This window comes from Balaenoptera musculus, chromosome X, assembly GCF_009873245.2.
Source record: "Balaenoptera musculus isolate JJ_BM4_2016_0621 chromosome X, mBalMus1.pri.v3, whole genome shotgun sequence".
In the NCBI taxonomy this organism is placed as follows: domain Eukaryota; kingdom Metazoa; phylum Chordata; class Mammalia; order Artiodactyla; family Balaenopteridae; genus Balaenoptera; species Balaenoptera musculus.
Genome location: NC_045806.1, coordinates 123120800 through 123136549, shown reverse-complemented (window position 1 = coordinate 123136549; position 15750 = coordinate 123120800). Strand labels below are relative to the sequence as shown.

The following is a 15750-nucleotide window of genomic DNA, read 5'->3' as shown; positions in this document are numbered from 1 at the left end:
ATGGTGTAAATATTCCCACCATGGGTGATTCAAGTTACCAACATCATGTCACTGAAGGCAGAGTTGGGAAGAGATCTGCTGGCATTCTTGAAATATTTCTTCCATTCACAGAATGGCTTTAAGTCTGGAATTGGAAGACAGGCAAGAGGAATGCATTTTCCTCTAATTAATGACTGTTCATTTGTAGGATTTATCATGTTCATCAACAAAAGCTGATCCTGGCTCTGGATATGGTTCAAGACAACTGAACTGAGAATAAATATGATCATTGTCCCCCACTGATTTGCTTGCCTTTCTCACACATTTTCTCTTCTTTCAAGTAGAGAATGGCAGGGACGCTATAAGATGCAGTGCCTTGTTCACATACCCTCTGTGTTTTTATCCTTGATCATGGATGGATAAGGCAGAGATGCCATCCTCAACTTTAACTGTCATATAGATTGGAACTTAATCTTTCACTTTTTCCCAGCCTAAGATGTCTAGTGTTAAATTCACCATTTTACTAGTCTGTGCAGCTATATGTTACAACGGTTTTGGTGATTCTAGTTCAGCTTAGCAGACACTGCAGATCAGGTGTGTTAGAAGCCAAGACCAGAAGAGTAAGCAAAGGAAGGAGACTGGCATTGGGTCAGTGCCAGCCATCAGGGAGAGGCTGGGAACCCAGGCTTCTGGAGGCATTAAGCCAAGCAGAAGTCTTATACAACAAGAGATCGAAAAACATCGAGCAGAAAGAATGGAACTGGACGAGAAGCTGAAGGCCGTCTGAGGTAGGGAGACTTTATATACTTCCTGCCCAAGAGAGGAATCTCAAAGCAGAGTGGGCTCTGCAACCGAGGCAGATGAGGCCAGATCAGAGCAATACCACTAAGGTGACGAGGAATATTTGCACGTCTGCTTACATACACTACAAAAGAGCTATCAGTTGAGCATCTCTCCACACTCCACTTGCAGCTTCTTGTCTATTCTTCTCAGTAAACTGTGTAAAAATTTTGCTCTGTTTTTAAAGAGCAAAGACTCTGTTAGGAGGATAAAACCCAAAATTACAAACCAGGGAAAATACCTGCAAACGCCATATCTGAAAAAGTTAACCACTTGAGTATCAGAGCCTCAGAACTATTAACCCAGTCTCCACCAATGGCGACATTTTCTATAACTCTACTACAATATTAAAATCAGGAAACTGACATCAGTAAAACACTGTGAACTAGACTACGGACCTTAAACAGAGTATATAAATACTATTAACATTCAACAGTAAAAAGAAAAGAATCCAATGAGAAATTATACAAAAGGAATGAACAGACAATTCACCAAAGAGAAGCTGTGGGTGACAAATAAACACATGGAAAAGTATGCAAGGTTGGTCAGTAGAGAAATGTACATTAAGGTATTACTACCTACCTATCAGAATGGCTAAAATCAAAAACAGTGACAACACCAAAAGTGGTAAGAATGTGGAGAAACTGGATCACTCATACATTGCTGGTGAGAATGTAAAATGGAATAGCCACTCTAGAAGGGAGTATGGCAGTGTCTTATAAAACTGTATATCCATTTACCATTCAACCCAACAATTGCACTCTTGGGCATTTATCTCAGAGAAATGAAAACTTATGTCCACTCAAAAACCTATACATGAATGTTCATGAAGCTTTATTCATAGTAGTTGAAAAGTGGAAGCAACCAAAATATCCCTGGTACAAACTCTGTTACATACCCATAATGGAATACTACTCAGCAATAAAAAGCAATGAAATATTGATACATGCATTAACTTGAATGGATCTCAAGTGCATCATTCTGAGTGAAAAAAAGCCAATTTCAAAAGGTTACATACTGTATGCTTGCATTTATATAACACCCTTGAAATGACAAAACCATAAAGATGAAGAAGAGATTAATGGTTGCCAGGGGACAGGGACTGAAGCAGGAGATGAGCGTGACTTTAAAGGGGCCGTACAAGGGAGTTCCTTTGCAGTGAGAGAACACTTCCATATCCTGACAACGATGGTGATTACACAACTCTATATACGAATCAAACGGCCTAGAGCTACACACACACACACGCACACACAAGTGCACATAAAAACTGGTGAGAATCTGAATAAGATCTGTGGTCTAATTAACAGTACTGTACCAATGGATGTCAATTTCTTGGCTTTGATACTGTACTATGGTTATATAAGATGTCACCATTGGGAGGCTGGGTGAAGGGCTCAAGGGACTCTAGTACTACTTTTCCAACTTCTTATGAATCTATAATCATTTCAAAATCAAGAACTTAAAAAAAAGAAATGCTGGCCAGAAGAGATACCACAGCAGGCATGTTTGTTCACTGCCGTGAAGGGTAAATTGTTGCACCCATTAGTCTATATATATCAATATTCCTACGATCATTCCTACTCTTTAATCCTGTACGACTCTATATTTAGGAGTTAAGCAGATATTTATTCAAAATGCATGCACAAGAATGTTCACAGCACAATACCAAAGAGATAGAAACAACTTGACTGTTTAACAGTGGAGTTATGGCTGAGAAAATGAAGCCTTATCCATAGGATGGATCATCAGGCAGCCACTAAAAACCATTATTTCAAAGAATATTTGGTACATGTGGAAATGCCAGGTAATTATCTGGATGCACAGCCTTATGTACACTGAAATGCCAATCTAAAAAATAATGAATAAAATTCTCAAGAAAAATACAATATTCACAGGAGCTAACGCTAGGTGGTTGGATTCTATGTAATTTTTATTTTACACTTAACTAGGATTTCCAAATATTATACAATGATACGCATTACTTTGCAAAAAAGTGTGTGTGTATATGTGCGTCTTTATAGATATTAAAGTGTGGTCTAGCTTAGTATTCCTGAGACTTTTATGTGCTCTTGCTAAAATGCAGATTCTGATTCAGCAGGTCTGGAGCAGGGCCTGAGATTCTGCATTTCTAACCAGCTCCCACACTATGCTGATATTGCAGGTCCATTTTGGGGAGCAGGGTTCTAGCTTAGCCAAACCCCAAACGATTACCAAACAGTTCTTCTGAGTAGAAAATGTGTTGTACCATTTACAATTATTTTTACTGAGGTAACGTTGCAAAAAACTTCCATCATGAAGACCTTGTCACAAATCTATACCCACACCAGATTCTGATGCATCAGCTCTCAGAAACATAGAAGCAAAGTTTACAAAACATCTCAGATTCTCAGAAATGACAAAAAAGCTAGGGGATATTTCAACCAACAAAAGATAGCCATAAATTGTGCAGTGATCCAGGTGGGAGAGCTACAACATCACTCCAAAACAAATTCCAAATGGATTAAAGAGACAAAGGAAAAAATAGTTAACAGTTTAAAAAATATATATATGATAAAAAATATAGATGGGTATTCTCCAGCAGAATGAAAAAGAATTCCTATGGGTAAATTCAGTAGAGGAATAATAGCTAACATTGAACACATCATGTGCCAGGTACTGTGCTAACTTTTTTTTTTCCAATTTCCATTTATTTTTGGCTCTTGGGGCAATGTCATCTTTTCAATATGAAAAAAAGCAGCAAGTTCAACACAATAGAAATCTGAAGTGTAGAATAGGACAAAACCAAGGGTAGGGGGAAGGCAATAGCAAAAGTAAGAGATGAGATGTTGCCAAAAGATGGAGGGTGCCCTGTCCCCTCTCTGGGGAATGACATTTAGGTGGCAGCACATAGCTTTCCATATAGGTACAGAAGGGCTGATATTCATTTTTTTCTGTAAGAAAAGATAAGGCTGGGGAGGGGCTTTCTGGAGGCTTAGAGACCAAGGCTAGTCTCTCTCTTGCTCCTCTTGACCCCCTTTTCTGACCAGGGGAAAGGAAGGAATCCAACATTATGAAGGAGGTAAAGTGGAAGAGGGAAGGATCCCCCTTGACAGGGTGGTGGCCAGAACCTTGCAAAGGAAATAGCTCAGGACAGTCCTTGGAGGGAGACTGAAAATGGAGATAATACTGTTAACACCTCCCCAGAAGCTGAGAGAGGAGCAGGGAGGTATCTGGAAACTAGGACTTCAGTAGCCTGGATACCCCTCTCCAAAACCCCACCCCTTCCCGGTAGGGACTTCTACCTGCTGCTTGGTTTCCTTTCCCCTGGGCTACCACATGGGCCTAGGATGGTGGTCATCTATCCGGGTTATCAGCACATGGTTCTGAATGGGATTTGATGAGACCCAGCTTCTTGAAAGGTTATCTCGAAAACAGAGAGGGAAATGTTAACTGGACAGATGAGAGGAGTGGGCACCAGAAGGAAATACAGGGTTACCCAGAATGGCAGAACTCTAGGTTCCCTAGAGTGGAAAGAGAGAGGAGACATTCAACAAACAACAGATATTTATTGAGCGCCTATTATGTGCCAGGCACTGTTCTAGAACCACCCCCCCAGAAAAAGAAAAAACAAGACAGAGGCAGAAAACGCAAATTCTGAGGGAGAGGAAAGGGGCGGTTGAGGAAGAAGGCGGAGGGGACTGAGAAGCCTGAGGTGAGAGGGACTCGGCCTTAGGCCTCCTCTTCGGCCTCCTCACCGAAATCCTCCTCCTCTTCTGCGGTGGCATCCTGGTACTGCTGGTACTCGGAGACGAGGTCATTCATGTTGCTCTCAGCCTCGGTGAACTCCATCTCGTCCATGCCCTCACCTGTGTACCAGTGGAGGAAGGCCTTCCGGCGGAACATGGCAATGAACCCCTCTGAGATGCACTTGAACGGCTCCTGGATGGCTGTGCTGTTTCCAGCGAAGGTGACCACCATCTTGAGGCCACAGGGTGGGATGTCACAGACGGCCATCTTGACATTGGTGGGGATCCATTCCACGAAGTAGCTGCTGTTCTTGTTCTGCACGTTGAGCATCTGCTCATCCACCTCCTTCATGGACATCCGCCCACGGAAGACAGCAGCCACAGTGAGGTACCGGCCATGGCGGGGGTCACAGGCAGCCATCATGTTCTCGGCATCGAAGAGCTGCTGGGTGAGCTCCGGCACAGTGAGGGCCCGATACTGCTGGCTTCCACGGCTGGTTAGAGGGGCAAAGCCAGGCATGAAAAAGTGGAGACATGGGAAGAGCACCATGTTGACTGCCAGCTTGCGGAGGTCAGCACTGAGCTGGCCAGGGAAGCAGAGGCAGGTGGTGACACCACTCATGGTGGCCAGGACGGGGTGGTTCAGGTCCCCGTAGGTTGGCGTGGCCAGCTTCAGGGTGCGGAAGCGGATGTCGTAAAGGGCCTCGTTGTCAATGCAGTAGGTCTCATAGTGTTCTCCACCAGCTGATGGACGGAGAGGGTGGCATTGTAGAGCTCAACCACGGTGTCGGACACTTTGGGTGAGGGCACCACACTGAAGGTGTTCATGCTGCGGTCAGGATGCTCTTCACGGATCTTGCTGATGAGCAAGGTGCCCATTCCAGAGCCTGTGCCCCTGCCCAGTGAGTGGGTCAGCTGGAAGCCCTGTAGGCAGTCACAGTTCTCAGCCTCCTTCCGAACCACATCCAGGACTGAGCCAACCAGCTCAGCCCCCTCTTTATAGTGGCCCTTGGCCCAGTTGTTGCCTGCCCCAGACTGACCAAAAACAAAGTTGTCTGGTCTGAAGATCTGACCAAAAGGACCTGAGCGAACAGAGTCCATGGTCCCGGGTTCTAGATCCACCAAGATAGCATGAGGAATATATTTGCCACCTGTGGCTTCATTGTAGTACACAGAGATGCGGTCCAGCTGCAGGTCGCTATCCCCATGATAGGTGCCAGTGGGTTCAATGACATGTTCATCACTGGTCACCTCCCAGAACTTGGCACCGATCTGATTGCCACACTGACTGGCCTGGATGTGCACAATTTCCCTCATTTTTAAATTTATTGTAGGGCTTCCCTGGTGGCGCAGCGGTTGAGAATCTGCCTGCCAATGCAGGGGACACGGGTTCGAGCCCTGGTCTGGGAAGATCCCACATGCCGCGGAGCAACTAGGCCCGTGAGCCACAACGACTGAGCCTGCGCGTCTGGAGCCTGTGCTCCGCAACAAGAGAGGCCCGCGCACCGCGATGAAGAGTGGCCCCTGCTCGCCGCAACTAGAGAAAGCCCTCACACAGAAACGAAGACCCAACACAGCCAAAAATAAATTAATTAATTAAAAAAAAATTTTATCGTAATCTTTTTGCTCGCCTCAAAGTGTGTACGGGGCAAGAAAATGATATGTAATTAGTTTTTCTCTGCTGCTGGTCGCAGGCTGGAAGGATGGGACGGGGCCCGGAGGCTGGAGCGGCAAGGTCTGAACGCGGAGGCAGGAAGGTTCTGAAAGCTGTGCTAACTTTTTGTATGCATTATCTCATTGAATCTCTCACATCAAAGCTATCAAGTAGAGACTGTATATTCCCCATGTTATTGATGAGGACATTATTTCTAGCCCTGACAAACTATAATTTAGGTATCATTATTCATATTTTACAGGTAATGAAACTGAGTCTTAGAAATATAAGGTAATTTAGTTGCCCAGGGTCACCCAGCTAACAATTGGCAGAGTCCAATTTCCAACTCAAAGCTACACTCTCTGATGCACTGCCTCTTTAAGAAAAACAGCCATACATTGCCTGAATGCAAATCTTACACTCCTGAATGCCCATGATCATAAACAAAATTAAAATGCAAATAATAAACTAAGAAAATGATTAATAACAAATGTGGCAAAAGGTAGTTATCCTTAATATATAAAGAGCTAATACAAATTGAAAAGCAAAACACTCTGACCCCAATGGAAAGAAAGATCAAGGTCAGGTACAGCAGTTCACAAAAGAGAAAATATGTGTGTACAGGTGTGTGTACATGTGTATGCATGTATGCAATATACATATATAAGACTGGAGGGAAAAAGCCAAAGCATTAACAAGTAATTCTTAGTGGTGAAATTATTAAATCATTTATTTATGACTTTATACTCTTTGTGTTTTTCACATTGTCTACAATGAGTATATTTTAGTTTTATGATCTGAGAAAAATGAAAGCTAGTCATGTTGGTGCCAAATAAACTTGGTCTCATTGTAATTGCTAATCTTGTGCTCCATTGTCCTCTGGAAGTTCGCATTTGCATTTGACAAATTTCTCTGGGACAACATTCATTCATCCATTCATTCTTTCATTCATTCATTCATCCAGCTAGTATATTTATTGAGCATCTACTAGCGTGTAGCCAGGCAATAAATAAGTAAAATATGCAGACATGGGCTTTGCATACAAAAAGCTACATAAGAAGACAGATCTTAAGCAAATTACATGATTAATTAATCATTAATGGTGCCTAAGATCTCCTAAACTATTACAGGTGGTTACCTACACTCTACTTATTCCTTTCATCTCTGTTTAGGCTAGGTCAAATGATCCTAATCCACTGAAAAAATCTATCTACCAGATTTTTATTAATAGTAAGAGGGTGATGTCTTATGGAACAAATGAGCAAGGCATTTAATACAGATACTGTCTCTAATTAAATTTTTAATTGTAAATTTTATTGAGATAATTGTAGATTCACATGCAGTTGTAATAAATAATACAGAAAGATACCATGTATTTTGCCCAGTGCCCCCGATGGTAATGTTTTGCAGAACTATAGTACAAGATCACAACCAGAATACTGATATTGATATAGTCTACCTATCTTATTCAGATTTCTCCAATTTTACTTGTACTCATTTGTGTGTACACACATGTGTGTGTGTACATGAGTATTCAGTTCTATGTAATTTTATCAATTTGTAGGTTCTTGTGACAATCACTACAGTCAAGACACAGACTAGTTCCACCACCACAAGGATCTCTTGTGTTGGTCATTTACAACCATACCCACCTTCCTCCTCCACCCACCCCACCCCATCCCTAACCCCTGGCAGCCACTAATCTGTTCTCCAGGATATACAAATGGGCAAAAGATATGAAGAGACATTTCAGGGAAGAGGATATAAAGATGACAAATAAGCACATAAAAATATGTTCGACATCATTAACCATCAGGGAAATACAAATTAAAACCACGTTGAGATGTCACTAAACACCTATCAGAATAGCTAAAATTTTAAAAAGTGACAACACCAAATGGTGGCAAGGATGTGGAGAAATTGGATCACTCATCCATTGATGATATGAATGTAATATGATACAGCCATGCTGGAATAAAATATTGGCAGTTTCTTATAAAACTAAACAGGCCTACACATGAAACATATAAAGTTATAAACCAAAGTTACCTCAATTTAAATTTTTTTTCAAAAATATTAAAATTAAATTCTACAAATCTAACCACTCAAAACAACAACAACAACAACAACAACTAACCATGCAGTTACCATACAGCCCAGCAATTGCATCCGTGGATATTTACCCCCAAATAAGTGAAAATTTAAGTTCACACAAAAACAGGTACACAAATGTTCATAGCAGCTTTATTTGTAAAATCCCAAACTGGAAACTCAAATACCCTCCACCAAATGAATAGACAAACAAACTGTGGTACATCCATACCATGGAATACTATTCAGCAATACATACAACGTCTTGGATGAATCTCCAGGGCATTACGCTTAGTCAAAAAAGCCAGTCCCAAAAGGTTATATGTTGTATTATTATTCCACATATATAACATTTTTGACATGCAGTACATTGTAATTACTTGTTTTTTTCAGTTTGATTCTCCTTCTCAAGCTCTTTGACAAAACCATCTTTATAAATCAATAGTTCAAATGATTTTGGCAGTTTCCATTATAAGGAGTGTATCATATTTGGTTATCAAATCCATCTTGCTGTGATCTACACCCAATATAATTATATCATAGATTTTCAAGGGGCAGAGAGAATTCTAACCGCCAACCATAACTATCTCCAACATACAGATGAAAAAACTGAGGTTCAGAGAGGGTAAATATTTTGCCCAAGATTGCACAGCAAGCTCCTAGTATCAGGACGACAGAGATATCCTCAGTCTCGGCAAGAACTCTCCACTGCTTCACTCCAACACTTCTACTTGGGTGCAGTGCCACTGTTTTCACAGTTTTCCTCCTATTGCCCAAGGCACTTCCTTACCTTGTGAAGAAGCCTCTGCTGCTGTCAATCAGGACCCTTGCCGGAGATGCCAAGTGAAAAAATGTACATTCAGTACAGCCTTGCTCAGTTTGTGCTTGGTTGGCAATGACGATGATGATGGTGGCGACAATGACAATGACAATGACAACCGCTAACACTTATCGGGGGCTTACTGTGTGCCAGGCACTGTTCTATTGGGTTGGCCCAAAAGTTCGTTCAGTTTTAAAGTAAAAATATGACACATTTTTCCTTTTCACCAGGAAATTTATTGAACAACATATTCACCATTTTGTTTCACTACCTTCTGCCATTTTTCAGGCAACTTCATAATTCCATCTTCCCAAAACTTTTTATCTTTTTGAGCAAAGAACTGTTCCAGGTGCCTTTTACAGTCTTCCATGGAATTGAAATTTTTTCCATTAAGAGAATTTTGTAAAGACCGAAGTAAATGGAAATCCGAAGGTGCAATGTCTGGTGAATACGGCGGATGAATCAGAACTTCACAGCCAAGCTGTAACCGTTTTTGTCTGGTCATCAAAGAAACATGCGGTCTTGTGTTATTCTGATGGAAGATTATGCGTTTTCTGTTGACTAATTCCAGACGCTTTTCATCGAGTGCTGCTTTCACTTGGTCTAATTGGGAGCAGTACTTGTTGGAATTAATCGTTTGGTTTTCCAGAAGGAGCTCATAATAGAGGACTCCCTTCCAATCCCACCGTGTACACAACATCACCTTCTTTGGATGAAGACCGGCCTTTGGTGTGGTTGGTGGTTGTTCATTTCACTTGCCCCACGATCTCTTCCGTTCCACATTATTGTACAGTATCCACATTTCATTGCCTGTCACAATTTGTTTTATAAACTGGAACGTTTTTGTTACGTTTAAGTAAAGAATCGCCTGTGGAAATACGGTCAAGAAGGTTTTTTGCTTAACTTATGTGGAACCCAAACATCAAAGCGATTCACATAACCAAGCTGGTGTAAATGATTTTCAATGCTTGATTTGGATATTTTGAGTATGTCGGCCATCTCCTGCGTGGTATAACGTTGACTGTTCTCAGTTAATGTCTCGATTTGATCGCTATCAACTTCAACTGGTCTACCCGACCATGGAGCATTGTCCAGGGAGAAATCTCCAGTGCGAAACTTCACAAACCACTTTTGACACGTTTGATCAAAGCACCTTCTCCATACACTACACAAATCTTTTTTTTTTTTTGCGTTTCAGTTGCGTTTTTACCTTTCTTGAAATAATAAAGCATAATATGCCAAAAATGCTGCTTTTTTTCTTCCATCTTCAATATTAAAATGGCTACACAAAAATTCACCAATTTTGATAAGCTTTTTTTTTTCATGCACGCCGATATGACAGCTGTCACAATACAACCACCAAAATTGTTTCAAATGAAGTTAAAGACAACTAAGGGCTACTAGAGTCATCTTATGGAAAAAAACGAACGAACTTTTTGGCTAACCCAATAAATGCTTTACTTGTATTAACTCATTTAATGCTCATGACAACTCTACAAAGTGGGTGCATAGGGCTCTTGATTAATAGTACTTCTTCAACCATTTTCTTTTTCTGTGTGCCATGTGGCACCAGTGTCCTCTGCTGTGTAGGGAAAGCCTCTCTGGGGGATGAGTCCAGAAATCATGGTGATTTAACCTGGTACTTGCTCCCCCATCCTCTGACATTATCCCACAAGACCCCTGTGTTTTCAGAAGTAAGTAGAAGTTCAACTGTGACAATCATAGCCATACTCGTGAATTGCTGATCCCCTAGAAACCTGTACAAGGGAAATCCATGAGGTGATTCCAGCTATTGCTGTTCCTTCTTCGTGGGAGAACTGTCTGGGTGTAAGGCAGGAGCCCAACACAGTGGCTGAGAATCTCAGCTCCACCACTTCTTAGTGCAGGCCCTGAGGCAAGGTACTTATTCCTTCGGAGCCTCACAGTTTCTCCATCTGTATAACAGGGATAATAACATTCACCTTGGAGGACTGCCGGAGGACTGCCAAAGGGATTAGAAATAATGTATATAAAGAGCCTGACACATCGAAGTCTGTCAAGTGTGGCTAGTGTTGGTATGACACGTGTGCAGCCACTCATTTGTCAATACAATCTGTTCCCTCTCTTCCTCAGTTTAAGACTTCCTACTTGAGAACGTTCTTCTTTAAGATCACCAAAGCTGAAACTCCAGATCATTGTTAAAGACCTATATGACCATCCAGTGATGGTACTTGAAATACACAAAGTTTACTGGGAGAGGGAATGGATATTGGGTATTTCTTTTTGCTTTAGCTGAATCATCTCCTTTTTGTGTTCTCTCTGGTCTGCTTTAGGCTGCTATTGTCATTCCTGGCTTTCAGCTGTTCTAGAAGATGCTACAATTCCTACAATTCCCTGTTCTTGATCTTAAATTCTACCTTCTTCCACAACATCCATCTGAAGGCTTTGCTATTGCTGTTTCTAAGCTAGTTTATCTCTCAGCATCTTGGTCCATTTTCTCTTCACACTGTTTCCTCAAATCCCCTTTCTTCATTGAAGCTGATTCACCCACGCTGCTAATTCATTCAGCATTTATTGATCACCTACTTGTAGCCAGGTACTATTCCTAGCAGTAAGGATACAGGGATGAACCCGATGGACAAAAGCCCTGCCCTTATGGGGCTTGTGGTCTAGTCAGAATATCTACCTAATTTCTATTATTAATTTGGCCAAAATTTAAAGCAATTTTTACATTATGTATTATTTCAGAAATTTTTAACATTTGAGGGAAATGTTCTAATTGATAGGGCAATGCCAAAGCTATATCGGAGTCCTCAGTTTCCACAGTCCTGCTGCGTGCCTTTCACTTGTGCCATAACACCTGGAGCCAGGACCTTAAGAGCCAAAAAGGGAGGAGCCAAGGGCACTGCCCCCACTTCAAAATCTCCTTCCAATGAGTCATTCCTCACTTGCCCCTCCTGTCCCTACCTGGCCCGCTTCTTGATCTGTTCTCTGACTCATACATCATCAGTTAGGTTCCAGGCTCACCCCTTGCTCCTATTTGTTAAGCTTTGTGATTTCAGCCCTTCTAGTCCTCCCTCCACAGGCTGACTTGTCCCAGTTTGAAAACTGTATGACCCAGCAGCTCTTCAGTTTGGTGCGTAGAGAGCTCATTCTTGTCACTGCTTCCTGGCTCTCAACCCATGACCTTAAATCCTCGGTACTACTCTCATGGCAGACAGATCCCGGGCTCCTTCTTAGGGATCATCTTTTTGATAAAGATCAGTCCTCTGTGTAGATTCCTCCCAGCTACTAAACCTCCCTCTTGGTTCAGGAGTGTTCACCATGGAAACCTCTCAGGGCCACATTGGACTACTGCCCCAAACTCAATGCCAGCAGGACTATATGAGTAATAACTATGGTATCATCAACTTCTTCCTCCCTACATCCTTCTCTAGCTAGTGAAATGACATTCTTTTTCTCCCTCTTTTTTTTTCTCAACCCCCCTTTCTTTCCACTTGAAATTAATCTTCCTAAATGTATAGCCCACATTTATTTTCTTGCCATACTCACTTCCTATATTAAACAGCATTCTCCAGAAAAATAGAACCAATATAGATAGATAGATAGATAGATAGACAGATAGATAGATAGATAGATAGATAGGAGATTATGGGAATTAGCTCACATGACTACGGATGCAGGTAAGTTCTATAATCTGCCATCTGGAATATAGAGAACCAGGAGAGTGGGTGGTGTAATTCAATCAGAGTCCAAAGGTCTGAGAATCTGGGAGGAGGGGAGGGAAGGCACTGGTGTAAGCCCCAGTGTCTGAAAGCCCGAGAACCAGGAGCTCCAGTGACTGACGGCAGGAGAATATGGATGTCCCAGCTCAAGAACACATAGCAAATTAGCCCTTGCTCCACCTTTTTGTTCTATTTGGGTCCTCAGTGGATCACATGATTCCCACCCACATTGGTGAGGGTGGATCTCTTTACTTAGTCTACTGAGTCCAATGTAAATATCTCCCATAAACACCCTCACAGACACATCCAGAAATAAGGTTTTACCAGCCTTATAGGTATCCCTTAGCCCAGTCAAGTTGACACATAAAATTAACTATCATGCTTCCCAATCACCGGTTCAAAGTTAACTTAGATTCTACAGGTCAGTCCTCCTCCGAAAATGGTCTCACCCAGACCTTTAAACACCTCCTTGCTGCCAAATCATTTGCATGTTTGGCAGTCTGGAAACTCTCCTCACTTCATTCCCATGACACCACACTCCTCTTTTCTTTCTTCCTATCTCTCTGACAAATCTTTCTAATTCTTCTTTGTAGGCTTATCTTCCTCTACCTTGCCCTTAAATTCTGGAGTTCTTGTTCCTGTCCTCAGCCCATTTCGCTTCCATTCTACTCATCCCCCCTGGGTGGTCCCATACATTTCCATGGCTTCAGTTACACCTATATATCAGTGATTCCCAATCTCCATGTGTAGCCCAGATATCATTCCTGAGCTTTAGACATGCAGCTTTGTATTAGTCAGGATGGAATAGGTTACAAATTTGTTTTAAAAACAAATTGTTCAAAAACCTCAGTGGTTTAACAAAAGTTGATTTCTTACATATGCTGTATGGGAAATATAGATCCGGTAACATTAAAAAGCACTGTCCTCCAGCATTCAGGCTGATGGAAATGCCATTATCCTGTACCTACACATGATGGGATACTCAGCCAGCTTGGTCAATGCAACAGGGGAAGACAGACTGGAGAATTATACTGCTAAATAAATACTTTGGCCCAGAAGCAACTCACATTATTACCACTCACAGCCCATTGGTTAGAAGTAGTCACAAGATCCCATCTTCAAGTGGAATCCTCCAGTGTGCTGATAAGAATAGGAGAACCAGGTATGGGTGAGCACTACAAGCCTTTATCAAAATATCCAACAGAGTACTAGATATCTCCATGTTACTGTTACATAGGCAAATAAAACTGAATATGTCCAAAACAGAACTCTTGCCTATAGCACTGCCCTAGATTCGTAATTATTCTCTCTGCCTCCAGTCTTGCCCTTTTCCTATGAAATCAATATACTCTCCACCTTACATTCATAAAGATCTTTCTTAAACACAAATGTGATTGTGTCATTCTCATGGTTAAAACACTTTTCAGTGGCTCCGTGTTGCTCGAGATGTGGCATCAAGGCCACGATCTGGCCTTTACCACCTCTCCAGTCTCGCCTCTGTCCCCTTTCCTCTTGGGCGCCATCCCAAGCTCCTTGCAATTCCTTGAGCACACCATATTGTCCCATATGCCCCACACCTTGGCACATGCTGGTATGCCCTTCCTTGCCACTCCTTGGACCATCCTTTCTACCAGCCTGACTCCTTCTTACTTTTTAAAACTCAGCTCAGCCATCCCCTCCTTGATGAAGTTTTCCCTGAAATCCTGTGCTTACTCCATTTACGCAAGAAATAGGTCCAGAGTCCAGGAAGTAAGTTAGATCAGTGAACTAAGCAAAATATCTGCATAATAATAAAAATTTATTCATTGATGATTTAGCTCTGTATCTACAGCTGCACTATCCGATATGGTGGCCAGTAGCTACATGTGGCTATTTAAATTTATATTTATATTTTAAATTCACATTAAAATAAGAAATTTAGTTCCTTAGGCATGCTAGCCACATTTCAAGTGCTTAATACCATATGTGGCCAATTACTACTATATTGGACTGTGCGAATATAGAACATTTCCATCGATGTAGAAAGTTCCATTGGACAGTGCTGCTCTAGACCATGCTAGGCACTTTACATATATTATCTCATTCAATTCTCAAGGCAGCCACATGAAGAAGGTGCCCTTTGTTTCAAAGGAGCCCCATTTTACAGATGAGGACGTTGAGATTCAGTCTGAGAATGGCAGAAATGAGAGTTCAGCCCAGGTCCATCCAATGCCAGAGTCCATGCTTTTCTCCACCACTCTACAGCACTCCTCAGTAAAGGTTCAGGAAGCCAGGCCAGAGGCGGGGCATAAACAGTCCAAAGGCAGGCAAAGTAGAAGAACCAAAATGTCACTAACTCCTCTATGGAAGGTCTTTTCAGCCAAGGACACCACGTGCATGTCTTTCTGCAGCTGTAACTGCAGACTTCAGAGTATAGATTTGCCTGAGCTCACAAGCTAAGAAAACCAGGCACACTGAGCTGCAGTACGGGAGTTACTGACATTGTTACTGTTCATGTGTTTCAATTAAATATATTTTGGGGGACTTCCCTGGTGGTCCAGTAGTAAAGAATCCACCTTCCAATGCAGGGGACATGGGTTCGATGCTTGGTTGGGGAACTAAGATCCCACACGCCGCGGGGCAACTAAGCCCACGCACCACAACTACTGAGCCCACGTGCCTCAACGAGAGAGCCTGCGTGAGGCAAACTACAGAGCCCACGCACTCTGGAGCCCGCACGCCATAACTAGAGAGAAGCCCGTGAGCCACAACAAAGAGCCCGTGCTGCAACAAAAGATCCCGCGTGCCTCAACGAAGACTCCGCATGCCACAACTAAGACCTGACGCAGTGCTTGCTTCGGCAGCACATATACTAAAATTGGAACAATACAGAGAAGATTAGCATGGCCCCTGCTCAAAGATGGCATGCATATTCGTGAAGCGTTCCATATTTTT

General features: G+C 42.2%; 1 non-coding gene and 1 pseudogene across 1 annotated transcript; one reads left to right on the top strand and one right to left on the bottom strand.

Annotated features, from left to right (window-relative positions):
* Positions 1-4529: 4529 nt before the first annotated feature.
* On the bottom strand, positions 4530-6281 carry LOC118889253 (annotated as a pseudogene).
* A 9362-nt stretch (positions 6282-15643) lies between these two features.
* On the top strand, positions 15644-15750 carry LOC118889365. The gene has a single exon (XR_005018501.1). It is a non-coding gene; the product is annotated as a U6 spliceosomal RNA (small nuclear RNA).